Genomic DNA, 14556 nt, shown 5'->3' with positions numbered 1-14556 from the left:
GGAGCAGCAAGACTAGACATTTAAAAGAGTCTCCAAATACAACATTCAGAAAGATTAATTATAACTCCATGTTATAATCGATCTTGTCCAGGATGGATGAATCTCAAGTACATCGTGTTGAGCGGGAGAAGACAGCTACAAGGTCATCTACAATGTCAGTCCATTTATATGAGGTTCTAGAGCCTTGGAACATACCTATGCAGTTAGAGCAGCTGGGTTTGGGAGGATATGGAAGAGGATTATGAGGTGGCTTCTGGGGAGCTGGCAATGCTGCGTATCTTGATATGGGCGCTGGTTGCAGGGCCATGTTTCTTCCCTACAAGTTCATACAACTGTTCTGATGCTGTGTTGTGCTTCAGTTCAAAGTTAACTATTTTTCAATTATTATTGCTGAGGTGAAATTCACGTAACATAAAACTAACCATTTTGAAGTGAACAATTCATTGGCATTAAGTACATTCACAAAGTTGGGCAATCATCCCCAGGAAAACTGGGCTGTTCGGTCACTGGATCTGCAGGAATGTTCCTAATCCTAAGCAAGGCTTAGAGCATAAGTCTAGAAGGAATCCTAAAGAAAAGGTTCTGGACCTTGATGGGGATCTTTCTGTACCAAATACCCTCCTCTCAGAGGTTGATGTTTCCAGCCCTTTTTCTTTGCCAGGTCTTATCATGGCTAGATCAGAAATCTAAATATTGTGTTGATGCAGGTCTGTGTTGGAATATTAACTTTAAATTTCATCTATGAATTTTCACCAGAGAACAGATACCCCAGAAGAAATTTTCCTATGTTTCAGCATTTTGGGAGGCTTTTTGATTTTTTTAAAAAAATCTTGGTTACCTCTTCCACTTTTATGGTACTGTTACTGACTAGATGCACCGCCCAATATGTGATATTTCAGGCAGAAGTTCTGGGTTGGTGATTCTAGGAACCTGCCATGGATTTGTCTACTGTTGGGTGGGTATTTTGCTCCCCCTTGCTTGGATTCTCCTCTGAATGGCTGGGCTTGCTGAGAGCCTGTGTCTTGGGTAGGGTTCATTGGTTGCTTGCTGTAAGGGAGGTATTCAAGAACATTCTCTTTCCACGGGTTTCCAGCATCTGGCAATGACACTCACAGAAACTGAATTTCAATTCCTCCTTGTTTCAGTCTGTCCTTAGACATGTCTCCTCCCTATACCCTGTCCAGCCTCCTCCAAGAAGAGGGACTCTTTGTGGCAAACTCCTCAGTTCAAGCTGCATCTTCCTCTTAGAGTTCTCTATCACATTAAGCTTCATCCAGAAATCTGTAGAACTCTGTTCTCCACTAATGCCTGCCCCTCCTCTCCTCCTCACACTTGTGGATTTACTCCTTTCTTTTATTACTGTTTTGCCATGTGAGTGGAGTTCCTGGAGCATGGTCCATCATCATCAATCTGAGAGACAGCAGGAGGAAAATGGACATGCTGAAGGGTTTGGAAGCTCAGGAAGGAATGAGACCTTTTTAACTTAGAAAAGAAAGCCATGGCTGCTATCTTCAGTTATCTGAAGGATGCTCATATGGAGATGGATTTTTCTCTGTGGTCTGAGGAGAGGTTGGAGGGCAGGGAGGCATGGCAGATGGGCGACCTATACATTTCCGACATTCTGAAATGTGCTTGGCTGCTCTGTGTGTAGACACCTTGCCTACCCGTAGAATACTCAGAATGACAGCTTTCAGGGATCCTAAAAAAACAAGACTGAATCCCATACTTCCATGCATCCATGCACACATCCATATGTCCATCCATCTATCCATCCACTCACCAGTCCATCCATTTACCTACTCATCTATCCATCCATCCATCAACTCTCCCACCTACCCATTCAAAAATCCATCCATCTAGTGAACTCATCATCCAACCATTCATCCATCCATCCTTCCATGCATCCATCCACCCATCTATCCATCCATTTATTCTTTCAGTCAGATTTTAGGAACATATGCTCTCTGTTTGTCAGACATCAGGTGGATGGACACCAGGCTCGAGGAAGTATAGACCCAGACTGACAGACTGACAGATCTCTGTTTGTCAATCATCATAATGCCTATTATGTATTTATTTTGGTTTCCATTCAGCCAGTTTTTATTTATTTTTTAAAAGATACTTAGATTACATAAATGTTACATTAAAATATAGGGGATTCCCATATGCCCCACTCTCCACACCTCCCATTTTCCCCCACACTAACAACATCCTTTGTTAGTGTGGTACTTTCATTACGATTGATGAACACATTTTGGAGCATTGCCACTAAGCATGGATTACAGTTTGCATTGTAGTTTACACTCTCTCCCACCCAATTCTGTAGGTTATGGCAAGATTTGTAATGGCCTGTATCTGTCATTGCAGTGTCACTCAGGATAATTCTCAAGTCCCTAAAATGTCCCCCTATTACCCATGTTTTTCCCTCTCCCTGCCCTCAGAACTTCCAGTGGCCACTGCCTCCACATCAATGATATTTCTTCATTGTTCGAATCGCAATAAGTCTATAGTAGAATACCATTATTCATTCCCCAATTCTGAGGATTCTAGGATGGTGATGCCCACTTCACCTCTAATTGAGAGAGGATCTAGATCCCATGGGGCAGATGGATGGGACTCTCTTGCTTGCAGTTATAGGCACTCTCTGTTCCTTGGAATGGTCTTTGTCTGTCACCGCCTTCTTCTTAGTTGTCCTGGGTGAGACCAATAAACTGGAGAGCAGGTATTGCAACTCCATGGAGACTCAGGCCCAGCTGGCACATGGACAGGCCAAAGATTTATGTCCCCAGGGCATACACCTAACAACTCTAGTACTAATTATAGGTTCAAATGGAAGGATAGCAGAGTCATGCATTTCAACCAATTTTCAAGTTGTAATTTCACTCATAAGACTTTCTCACATCACAGATACGATTGCATTGCCTTTTGTTAACAGATTGCATTTTGTAAGGCCAAAATCTCCCCCTTATGTCCAGGACTTCAGACACCAACTATTTCCCTTCCTAGAAGGGAAGATGCAGCCCATGACTGCACTCACACACCCTCTGAAATCAATTCTCCCTCCAACTTGGAAGATTATGGATGAGACTATGTGCTGCTTCCAGTCTTAGAAACAAATCTCTTCCAAAACAAATGAAAGGACAAGTGACTTTCCACATTGTTTTGTGATACTCCAACGCTGCTGTACTCTATGTATTTTGAAATGCTGTCCTCTCTCTGTAAAGCCACGGAAATATTTCTGTTATGTAACGATTCCCGCTGTGGGTGTAAACTTTGATAGGTCTTTGCTCAGAGATGAATCTGATAGCAAACCACAGAGCTCATGGTGCTGAGTTGCAGATAATTTTCATGATTACATCCAGTGTGTATGGCAAATTTTGAAATAGAACTGTCCAGAGTAAAGATAAGAGGTCACCATGTGACACACATTTTGACCAAATTACATAAGGAAGAAACTTTACCTTTGGAGGCTGGGGAAGGCTTAACAGTCATTAGAGGCATTGTCATTGCAATTCGGACACTTATCTAGAAATTAACATAAGAATTGAGTTTTTGACTTGGAAATCACACAAAGCCTTAACAAAAAGGAATGTCTATTACTGAGAACTGAAGGTGGAACCAACCTCTTTGCAGCAATTCCCAAGGAGAGGGGTATGCTTTTTCTCTCCCCTTGAGACTGGGTTGACTTGCTGTGACAACTAAATGTTGTGGAATTGACAGACATGTGAGTGGGCCATCTAGAACACTCCCAGCCAACCAAGACTCCGTTGGCCAACAACTGCAGCCAACACCTCATGGAGAAGAAGACCCTCCCAGATGAGTCCTCAGAATCATGAGAGACAAAACAGTCTGCAGTTCACTCCTATCACTAAGTTTTGGGACAACTTGTTACACAGCTATAGATAAATAAAAACGGATACATATAAGAAATAAGAAAACTATTCCTAGAGTGCTTAATTTTTTAGCTACATTCAAAGAAGTATTTTACAACTCCATTATTTTCTCTTTTTTTGCTAGCTCATTGTACACATCTGGTACAGTGAAATACAAACAGTACAATTTTTTTTTAATTTCTTTTTTTTTATTGACTTTGTAATAATATTACATTAAAAATATATATATATATGTGAGGTCCCATTCAACCCCACCCCCCCACCCCCCCTCTCCCCCCCCAACAACACTCGTTCCCATCATCATGACACATCCATTGGATTTGGTAAGTACATCTTTGGGCACCTCTGCACCTCATAGACAATGGTCCACATCATGGCCCATACTCTCCTCCATTCCATCCAGTGGGCCCTGTGAGGATTTACAATGTCCGGTGATTACCTCTGAGGCACCATCCAGGGCAGCTCCATGTCCCAAAGACGCCTCCACCTCTCATCTCTTCCTGCCTTTCCCCATACCCATCGTCCACCATGTCCACTTTTCCCAATCCAATGCCACCTCTTCTATGTGGACATTGGATTGGTTGTGTCCATTGCACCTCTATGTCAAGAGGAGGCTCAGATTCCACATGGATGCTGGATGCAATCCTCCCATTTTCAGTCAAACAGTACAATATTGGGTTGAGGTTTTGAATGGGGACAAAGGAGAAAAGGAAGTAAAACAGCTGAGTTATGTGTCATCTCTATGAGAGAATAGGATGACCTTCAGAACTCATGTAGAATTAGTTTCCATTGTGGCATCCAGGAGGGAGGAAAGAGCTCAGCTAGCCTTCTACGTTAATAGGAAGGACAGAGAACTTACATATCTTAAAGAACTCACACAATGGTTCATCTTCATCAGCCCAGCTTCAGTGAGCATTTTGTTTCCACTAAATATCTGTTCTCTGGTCTGTTATTTTGAGTTGTTGTTTCAATGTTAGGAGTAATGAACCACGAGGGACACTAACATATTCTGAGGAAGTTTGAGAGAGCGTGGCGTCTTCCAAAGACCTTGTTGTACATCTTTGGATCCCCAAGAGCAAATGCTCTTGTTGCCATTTGATTGACCTGAGTCGCTGTGATAACCCATTTTCTTGAAACACACGTTTCTGTTTCCATAAAATACGAAAGTCACCAAATCACAATTACTGTGACACCTGCAGAGAAGCCTGAGTCTTGACTGTCTTCTTTGGCCTCAGATTGGTCTCCTGGGCCATTTGTGCCTGTGTTATTTGCCTACATCTCACCCCTTTTATATGTAAAATAAATGACAGTTTCAGGAAGGCAAGGCCTCTGCTGGAGATGAGCTAGAAGTTCAAGTTTCACTAGAGCAGTGGTTCTCAGTGGGGAGGACAGCTGTGATTCTGAATCCTAGGGGACCCTTGGCTATGTCTGCAGGCATTTTGGTGGCCAAGGCTGGGATGGAGATGCTAATGGCATTGAGTGGGTAGGGACCAGTGGGCGGGGGTCAGCATATAAAGCATAGGGCAGATCCCCACAGCAGAGAATTAGCGAACCCCAAATGTCAATCATGCCAACTTTGAGAAACCCTGGCTCTTAGCATGTAAAACTCTATGTGCCCGTCTATCTATCTATCTATCTATCTATCTATCTATCTATCTATCTATCATCTATCTATCCATCCATCATGTATGTATGTATGTATCTATCTATCTATCCATCCATCATATATCTCTATCTATCTATCTATCATCTATCTATCCATCCATCATGTATGTATGTATGTATGTATGTATGTATCTATCTATCTATCTATCTATCTATCTATCTATCTATCTATCTATCCATCCATCATGTATCTATATCTACCTACCTACCTACCTACCTACCTATCTATCTATCTATCTATCTATCATCTATCTATCCATCCATCATATATCTATATCTATCTATCTATCCATCCACCATATATCTATATCTATATCTATCTATCTATGTATCATCTATCTATCCATTCATCATATATCTATATCTATCTACCATCTATCTATCCATTCATCATATATCTTGTATCTATCTATCTATCCACCCATCTATCTATTGATCTCTAGCTAACTAGCTATGTATCTATTCATGCATCTATCTATGTCAGTGGTCTGCAGGTAGAGGTGATTCTGTCCCCCCCAGGGACACTGGAAGTATCTGGAAACATTGGTTGTCACAGCTGGGGAGAGGGATTGCTGCAGGCATCCAGTGGGTGGAGGTCAGAGATGCTGCTCAACATCCTACCATGCACAGGACAGACCCCACCACAGTGCATTTCCCATTCTAATATGTCCACAGTATTGAGGTGGAGAACCTGCCCTACAAGAGTTGAACAAAAGGCCAGGGCCTCTTCCCTCATTCCTGATAAGGAATGATATGAAAAGCCTTCCCTGACATTCTCATGGAGGAAAGCAAGCCTCCCCCAGCCCTTTTCTTCTCTCCTCACCTGCTCCCCACTGTCTGACCCATTACAGATGCTTTTGCTTAGGTTCCACTCCTTCTGCAGAATACAGCTCCCTGAAGGCAGGGATATGTCTGTTGGGTAATCTTCTGTTTATCTCTACAGACTTGTCCATACTGGACACCAACAAATACAGCTTCATTGCCCACTAATGATAGAGAGCCCTCATTGTGCTCAATGCTCACACTCTTTTGAGCTAGGTGCTATTTAATAGTAACACCTTGGTGCCTGGAATCTAGTAAGTAGACACTCAACACTTGTACCTGGAATGAATATTGAATGAACTCCCTTTCTACACCTGCAGCCACAAAATACATTGAGTATCCTAGGCTGATAAGCTTGGTGAAACACATCCTGGCTTCCCACCCCTGCTCTCTAGGATGGTCCTGTGTCACATGAAGTTCTGGCTACCTCATTATCTAATCTTTGAAACCACTGAAAACATGGTGATTTCTACATTTATGGAACCTATGAGATCCTCCATGCCTTGGCTCATGTTGGTCAAATTATAGCAACTGAGAAGTCTTAGCTCCTTGGTAGAATTTCCTAAGCCTCTGGGTGAAACACATGCTGGAGGGACGGAAAGTGCCATCTCTGATTCAGGGGCATCTTTTTTTTTAATTTTAAAAAAGATACTTAGATTACATAAAAGTTACCCCCAAAATATAGATGATATGCCCCACTCCCCACACCTCCCACATTTTCCCACATTAACAACATCCTTCATTAGTGTGGTACATTCACTGCAATTGATGAATACATTTTGGAGCATTGCCACTAAGCATGGATTACAGTTACATTGTAGTTTACACTCTCCCAGACCCAATTCTGTAGGCTATGGCAAGATTTATAATGGCCTGTATCTGTCATTGTAATGTCATTCAGGACAAGTCCCAAGTTCTAAAAATGCCCCCTTATTACACTTGTTTTTCCCCTTCCCTGACCTCAGAACCTCCAATGGCCACTGCCTCCACATGAATGATATACTTTTTTTCCATTGCTAGAATCACAATAAGTCTACAGTAGAATACCAGTAAGTCCTCTCTAGTCCATCATTCATTCCCTAGTCCTGAGGATTCTGGAATTGTGATGCCCACTGCACCTCTAATTGAGAGGGGGCTTCAGTCCCATATGGCTGACGGATGGGATTCTCTTGCTTGCCACTGTAGGCTCTCTCAGTTCCTTGGGATGGTCATTGCCCATTATCTCGTCCTTGTTAGTTGTCATGGGTGAGTCCAGTGAACTGGAGAGTAGGTGTTGCAACTCTGCTGAGACTCAGGGCCCAGCTGGCACATGAACAGTCCAAAGATTTATGTTTCTTGCACATACATCTACTGACTTCAAGGGTATCTCTTATCATGTAGAGAACGTAGCCCTCGATGGTACATGTCTTGGTGGCAGGCTGTACCTTGACAAGCAGTGGCCTGAGTCTTCAGTATCAGGCTGGATGTAAGGCAGCTTCCTCCCCTGGTTCGCATGTTCTGCTTGGGTATCAGAACTTTCCCAGCATTCTCAGCAGCTCAGTCCTGGACATTGGGCACTGCAGTATGGTAACCCAGGATGGGTGATACCTTCCACTGAAACATCAAAAAAACTATGGAGACATTACAGAAGCTACCTTTGTTGCCCCCTGGAGGGGACCAGCTCAGTCTTTTCCATCTGACTCCCTAACCTCCACCAATGCCTTCTTGGGTCTTTCCACTTCCTGGTCAGGAGTTCCCAGCATGCACCATGGCCAGGTAAAGGTGTACCATGTCACTGCTCCCACCTGGGGATGAGGTCTGTCCTCCAAAATTGACCTCTGTGATTGGCAGAGTAAAACCCTGCCCCCTAAAGATGGCCGTGCTCTAATCCCTGGAACTTGTGGGTACATCAAATTACACAGCAAAAGGGACTGTGCAAGTGTGATTTAGTCAAGGACTTTGAGATGGGTTATTTGGGCAGGCCCAGTGTAATGTAGGGTCCTTCTTAGAAGGAAGCATGAGGGCTAGAGTCAGGCAAAGAGGACATGACAAGTATGACAAGAAAGCAGAGATTGGGGTGATGAGCTTTGAAGATGGAGGAAGGGACCATGAGTAAGGAATGCAGGTGACCTTTAGAAGCTGGTAAAGGCAAGGAAGCAGATTCCCCTCTGGAAACTTCAGAAGGAAAAAGCTCTGCCCACATTTTATTTTCAGAGGTAAAAGGGATTGAATCCAGTACCTCATACTGGAAAGCAGGCACTCGACCACTTGAGCTCCATCTGCTTCCCTGCCCTCATTTTGATTTCTGCCCGGGGAGACAAGTTTTGGAGTTCTGGCATCCTAAACTGTAAGAAAATAATTTTGCATTGTTTTAAGCTACTAGGTTTGTAGGAATTTGTTACAGCCACTCTAGGACACTCCAGGATGTTAGGAGAGAAGATGCTCTTGGCATGAGTCACAGGCTACAGATAAGACCTGAGCCTGCCTCGAACAAGCAATTTGGAGAAAATCACCTCCCCCTTAGCTTCTTGGAGGCTCAGTTTTTAAACTGTAAAACCGAGAAACAGATATTAATTTTCACTTTACCAATTTCCCATTGCTCACAGATTTTTGCTGCTTAATATATGAAAGCACTTTGTGTCTGTGAAATGTTTTTATAAATACAAACTCTCATTATTGTTATTTTTAGTAAGACTTGTTGGCACCAACTCACATAGGTGAATTTGTAGGCAGAAGTGGTGGTCATAAATTGGCCACTCACATTCCAATTCTAGCTTCCGGCTCTCAAACAAAGCACATCCTAAAGTCTCCCTAGCATCATCCCCAAAATTGATTGACTGAACACCAGAGTCTCCAGATCACATGCCTTACATATATAATCCTTACTTCTGCTTGCTTCTAGGGTGGAGTGATCTCAAAACACCTCCAGGTCTGAATTCCCAGGGAGGATGTGCAATCTGATTCTGTGCCCTTCGGATTTACCAACAAGGAACTGCAGAAGAGGAGCAGACAATTTTTAAGGTGTTGTACCTGCTTTAACCCGCTCCTCTCAGCTCTGAAACTGGGGTTCCAGATCAACAGGGACATGATCATGCTGTGTTAGTTGAGTGTGGCAGTTCACTGGCCAGGAGGTAGGCAGACAACGGAGTGGGGTCTTACATGTAGAGGGTGAATGTGTTCTGAACCATTATCAGTCAGAGAGCTACAGCAGCAGGCTGGGCACACAACTTTTATTCCTTGTGAGTACTCCAGGGTAGCTAATCAGAGTGTATGCAAATAGTTATCCTGTTTAGCATTTTTTTTACAAGTGTCATTTTTAAAACTACAGCATGACTGTTTCCTGTAGTCATCTCTCAAGTTCCCTTTCCGTCTGTTTAAAATGTGGTGACCTTGTCTATTACTCATGAATGCAAAGTTCTCTGAGTTCATTGACTCTGCTCACTGCCTCTTCTCTCCAAGCATGAGGAGCTTCTTTCCAGCATGGGCAGCTGTCACCACCCTTCTGCTCACAGACGCGATGGTTTTGGAGGAAGTAGGAAGGACAGGTAAGCTGATTTTTGGAGATATGGCCACACACTTGTGCAAAATGTTTTCTTATTTTCATATCCCCTCTTTTTTTTTTCACCATCTGGTTGTCAGCCACACTACTTTATTCATAAAAGTTTCTACAGGTGCGTCGAAGTTACTAGATCTCTTCGAATGAGCTCAGATAAGCTAAATCCATTGCAAATAGCCCCGTCCAGCTTGAATCTAGGATTACATAGGATGGAAAAAAAAAAAAAAAGGTTGCTTGCCACATGAACAATCTGGGGTGGCTTTAGCGGTGTTTCCTAACCATCATCTTTCTACCCTCAAAGTGGTTGAACCCTTTGTTTTTTAAAATCAATACTTACCTTCCTGTGTTGAGGTCGTATCTCAGGACAACTTCAAATCATTTTCTGTGAAATCATGAATGCCACAAGGGGCCCAGGCAGGCGAGACAGACTCCCATGCCTTCGCGTGTGCCAACAGAGAGCAACATGCTTGCCCACATCTTCTAGAGTCTTCTCTTGCCATCCCCATGTCTTATTCCTGAGGCTTTTCCAGATGATTGTGACCAGGGCTTGTGCTTATGCCATAACTGTTGTTCAAGGCAAACACAGAAGTCAGATGAGAAAACGTAATTCAGGTTAGAGCATGGAATGGGTCTTGAGTCAGATGCTGTCCATCTCAAGTGCTTGCCTCAGAAGCAAATGGCTATTTAGGGTTCATTTAATTTCCAGACTATCCCCATCTGTCAACCTGCATGGGATGCTTTCCCTTCCTGCTGTCTGGGTTTGCAGGGCGCTCATGGTCTTGTAAATGCAAATTGGATGATGCAGCAAATACCACGAGGGAACCTAAATGTAGAGTGTCCACCGGACTTGAGGTGACGGACACTTGCGTTAAACCACGCCTGCTGTCTACCAGCAGCAGAACGCAGCTCTAGTGCACCATGGCAATGGATTTCAGGATCTTTCTTGATAGCTCCTTTTTCCTCCCTAAGGCCCACAACCCAAGTAGGAATTTGCTGGGAAGACGCATTTTAGACAGATTCATTGTTAGAGTGGATCTAAAATCTGTCCATGCATATCCAAGGTGGGTTTCCTACTACCAAGCCAAGCACTGTCAAGAATTTCTTAGAAAATGCTGAAGGGTTCTCTCTTGATGAAGCCTTCTGTGGCTTGTTTTTCTTTTCTCTCAATGCATCGTCTTTTACTCAAAGGTATTCGAGGTATAAAAGCTGAACCAGCGACATCCTGCAGGGATACAGAGATAGCACGGCATTTAGGAAATCTCCCTCCCTTGCCCCTGCCCTAGTGTTCCTGACCATAACCCTGCCAGGACCCGGTCACTGGGTCTGTCAGCACAAATCAGTGAGGATCTCATCCGTGCCAGCTGAATACCTACAGAGCCCTGTTGGAGCTCACACCATTGAGTGGATCTATTTCTAACCTCCTATTTTAGAAATAATGGTGCAATTTGGCTTTCAGAGAGCATCTCCATCAGAGAAAGTGCGACTTGTCTGATGGAGAATAATGATGTCGGTTCACCCAGCATGAGTCAACCTCATGGGATGGTGCCAAGTTAGAATGAGGGAAAGTGAGAGGAAGAGTGGCAGTGAGTGTGAGTGAGATGGATGTGGGGATCCATTAACGTTGACAAGATGATGGAGGGAAAGACGGCTCCTTCCCACACACACACCCCAAGGGCTACTTTGATCCATTAGTCCATCGACACATTGTTTTTCATTGACCCACAGTTGGGTGTACCCAGAATTCTGCTTCACAATGGAGGGTGCACAGCAAAGGAAGAAGAAATAGAAATGAAGAGCTGAGTCTGTGTAGAAAGTGGAGCATTGGGAGGGAGGAACCTCGCAGCCAAGTAAAGGTGCATATGGGTGCAGACTGTGATGGAAAGCTGGTCCGGCCAGGAGGACTTCAGGACAGCCTCAGGTTGTAGGGCCCTGGGTAAGGCAGAGCAGAGCGCCTGTGTCCACTGGCTTTATCATAGAAGATGTGGCCTCCCTAAGCCCAGTTTCCACACTTGAAGTGAGCAGGTAGTAGCACCTGCCTCCTACTATTAGGAGGCTATTGTGGGGCTAATGTGGAGGAAGCACAGCTCAGCCCAAGCACACGCTCTATGCTCTACAGACTTCAGCTGTTTCTATTACAGAGGTGTGCGGAGATTTGGGGGCCAGGACAAGAAGGTTGCTGTGAAGAAGACAGGTAAAGTGGGAGATTCAAGGAAGGTAGTGGTAGCATAGGTTACACATTTTTAATACTGCTCCATTCTGGGACATTTCCCTATAATCCAATATGGAGATATCTCTGCAGCTGAACCCAGTTATTCATCCTAAATGGAGCAGAAATTGAGACTTGGGTTAAGGCAGGAGGCATGGAGGTGGGCAATGGTGAGGAAAGGTAGCCGAAACAATTCGTGGTGGCCCCATAAACTGTCTCCAGGAGAAAGGCTCCTGGTCTCTGGTCTGGGAGATGAGGAACATCTGAAAAGTATAATTTAAATGGAAATGGGAAGAGATAATGACAAGAGTTTTGAGGTGATGGTGGGAAATCAATATGATGTCTTTTGTGGTCATGAAATATAAATCTCTTAAAATTTACCATTTAACCAGTTTAAGTGTCTAATTCAGTGGCATTAACTACATTCAAAATGTACAAACACTACCTTTATCTAGTTAGAGAACATTTTCATCACCCCACTGTATGGATGCACCACATTTTGTTTATCCATTGGTCCACTGATGGACACTTGGGCCATTTCCACTTTCCACATGCTGTCTACAAGGTGCTTTATAAACACACTCTTTTTGGACATTTACCTCTTTTGGAGATGGGAGAGAAACAGCATGGCCCTCAGGCTGGCACAGCATAAATGGGGCTGCTGATGAGATCTTGAACCCTGTCTGCCAGTGACTTGCAGGGACACCCAAGAAGAAGTTCAGAGATGCATTGGGGCCAGTCTATTCCCTGATACACCAAAAAGCTCAACGCACATCCAACACCATTACGTGCATCAACTCCCTTTTTCTACACTGGGAATGATGCAACGAGGTCACAGGTGGACAGATACCCATTATCAATATCCAGATACCCTGTGTCCAGTCAACCCTCCACGTAGGAGCTCTTGGAACATACTATGTGTCCTGGGTGTTCCTTCCCAACTTGGGAGGGCTTGGTGGGATGTCAACTAGAGCATCAAAAACTACAAGGGTGGTGGGCACCTTAGTGTCACATGACTGTCATAACGAAAAGAACCAAAACCATAGAAATCTATTCTCTCAGCGTTATGGAGACCAGAAGTCCAAAATCAAGGTGTTTGCAGACCACACTCCCTCCAGAGGCTCTCGGGGAAGGTCCTTCCTGCCTCTTCCAGCTACGGGTGGCTGCTGGTGACCCTTGGCTTGTGACTGCCTCACCCCAGTCTCTGCCTCTGTCTCCTCTTTTGTGAAATTCTGTCTCTGTGACCAAATCTCCCTCTTCTCACAAGGACCTATCCTATTGGTTCAGAGCCCACCTTAATCCAGTTTGGCCTCACCGAATCTCATCTACAAAGACCCTCTTTCCAAATGAGGTCACACCTGCAGGGACAGGGTTTAGGACTTGAACATGTCGTTTTCTTTATTGTCTTTTTTTTTTTTTTAAAGATAAATAGATCACACAAAACATTACGCTAAAAAACAAAGAGGTTCCCACGTACCTCACTCCCCACTCTACCCTACCCCTCCCACATAAACATCCCCTTTCATCAGTGAGGCACATTCATAGCATTTGGTGACTACACCCTGGAGCACTGCCACACCGCATGGACCGTAGTTTACATTGCAATTCACACTCTCCCCCATTCCACCCAGTGGGTTGTGGCAGGATAAACCTTGTCCTGCATCTGTCCCTGCAATATCATTCAGGACAACTCCAAGTCCTGAAAATGCTCCATGAACATGTCTTTTGGGGAACACAATTCAACCCATCACAGTGGGATAATCTGAGCTAGGGAGAGGGGCTGTAAATCAACTCAGTCATTATTTCAGCCATCAGGTTTATGATGGGGATTTTGGAGAGTATCACTTTGCCTCTTGATTCTCTGCAAGGTGGAGTTGGGCAGCAAGGTGTAGCAGGATCCTCATCCTCTATGAGAGAGGTTGTAAGCACGGAACAGGTGTGGAGACAGACTGTGAATGGATGAGAGGACTTGGGCAATGAGAGGAGGTGAGGAGACACAGGTGGGGTCTACCTGTGGATGGTGAGGGCTTGAACTGCACTGGGGGAGATGCAGGTATGGATGGAAGTGGGAGAGTGGTATACCTGTGTGGCCCACTTTGCATTGTACTTGCTCATTTTAATACTTTCCTTTGCATTTCAGCCAAATGACTTTTAAAAAAGGAATGAAACTCCAAAGCCCACATTTGCAACTCTTAACTGATCAAAAAGCCAACTTCACATTGCTAATGTACTGAAGGATTTTAATAGGTGCTCGTTTTAACTCAGTACTGGGGAACTTGCTGTGCATTTGGCACAGAAATATTTTTCTGGAATCTTCCTTCCAGCCAAGGAGAGGCCCCTAGAGGAGGATGGAACTTGGGGTGTAGGGCATCAAGGGATGGAGTCTGGGGTCCCTCTTTCTGCCAGATTTCCCTCAGCACCCCTCTCCACGTTGA

The sequence above is a fragment of the Dasypus novemcinctus genome, chromosome Y, assembly GCF_030445035.2.
Source record: "Dasypus novemcinctus isolate mDasNov1 chromosome Y, mDasNov1.1.hap2, whole genome shotgun sequence".
Lineage (NCBI taxonomy): Eukaryota > Metazoa > Chordata > Mammalia > Cingulata > Dasypodidae > Dasypus > Dasypus novemcinctus.
The sequence above is the reverse complement of the archived record's forward strand: the minus strand, read 5'-3'. Positions refer to the sequence as shown.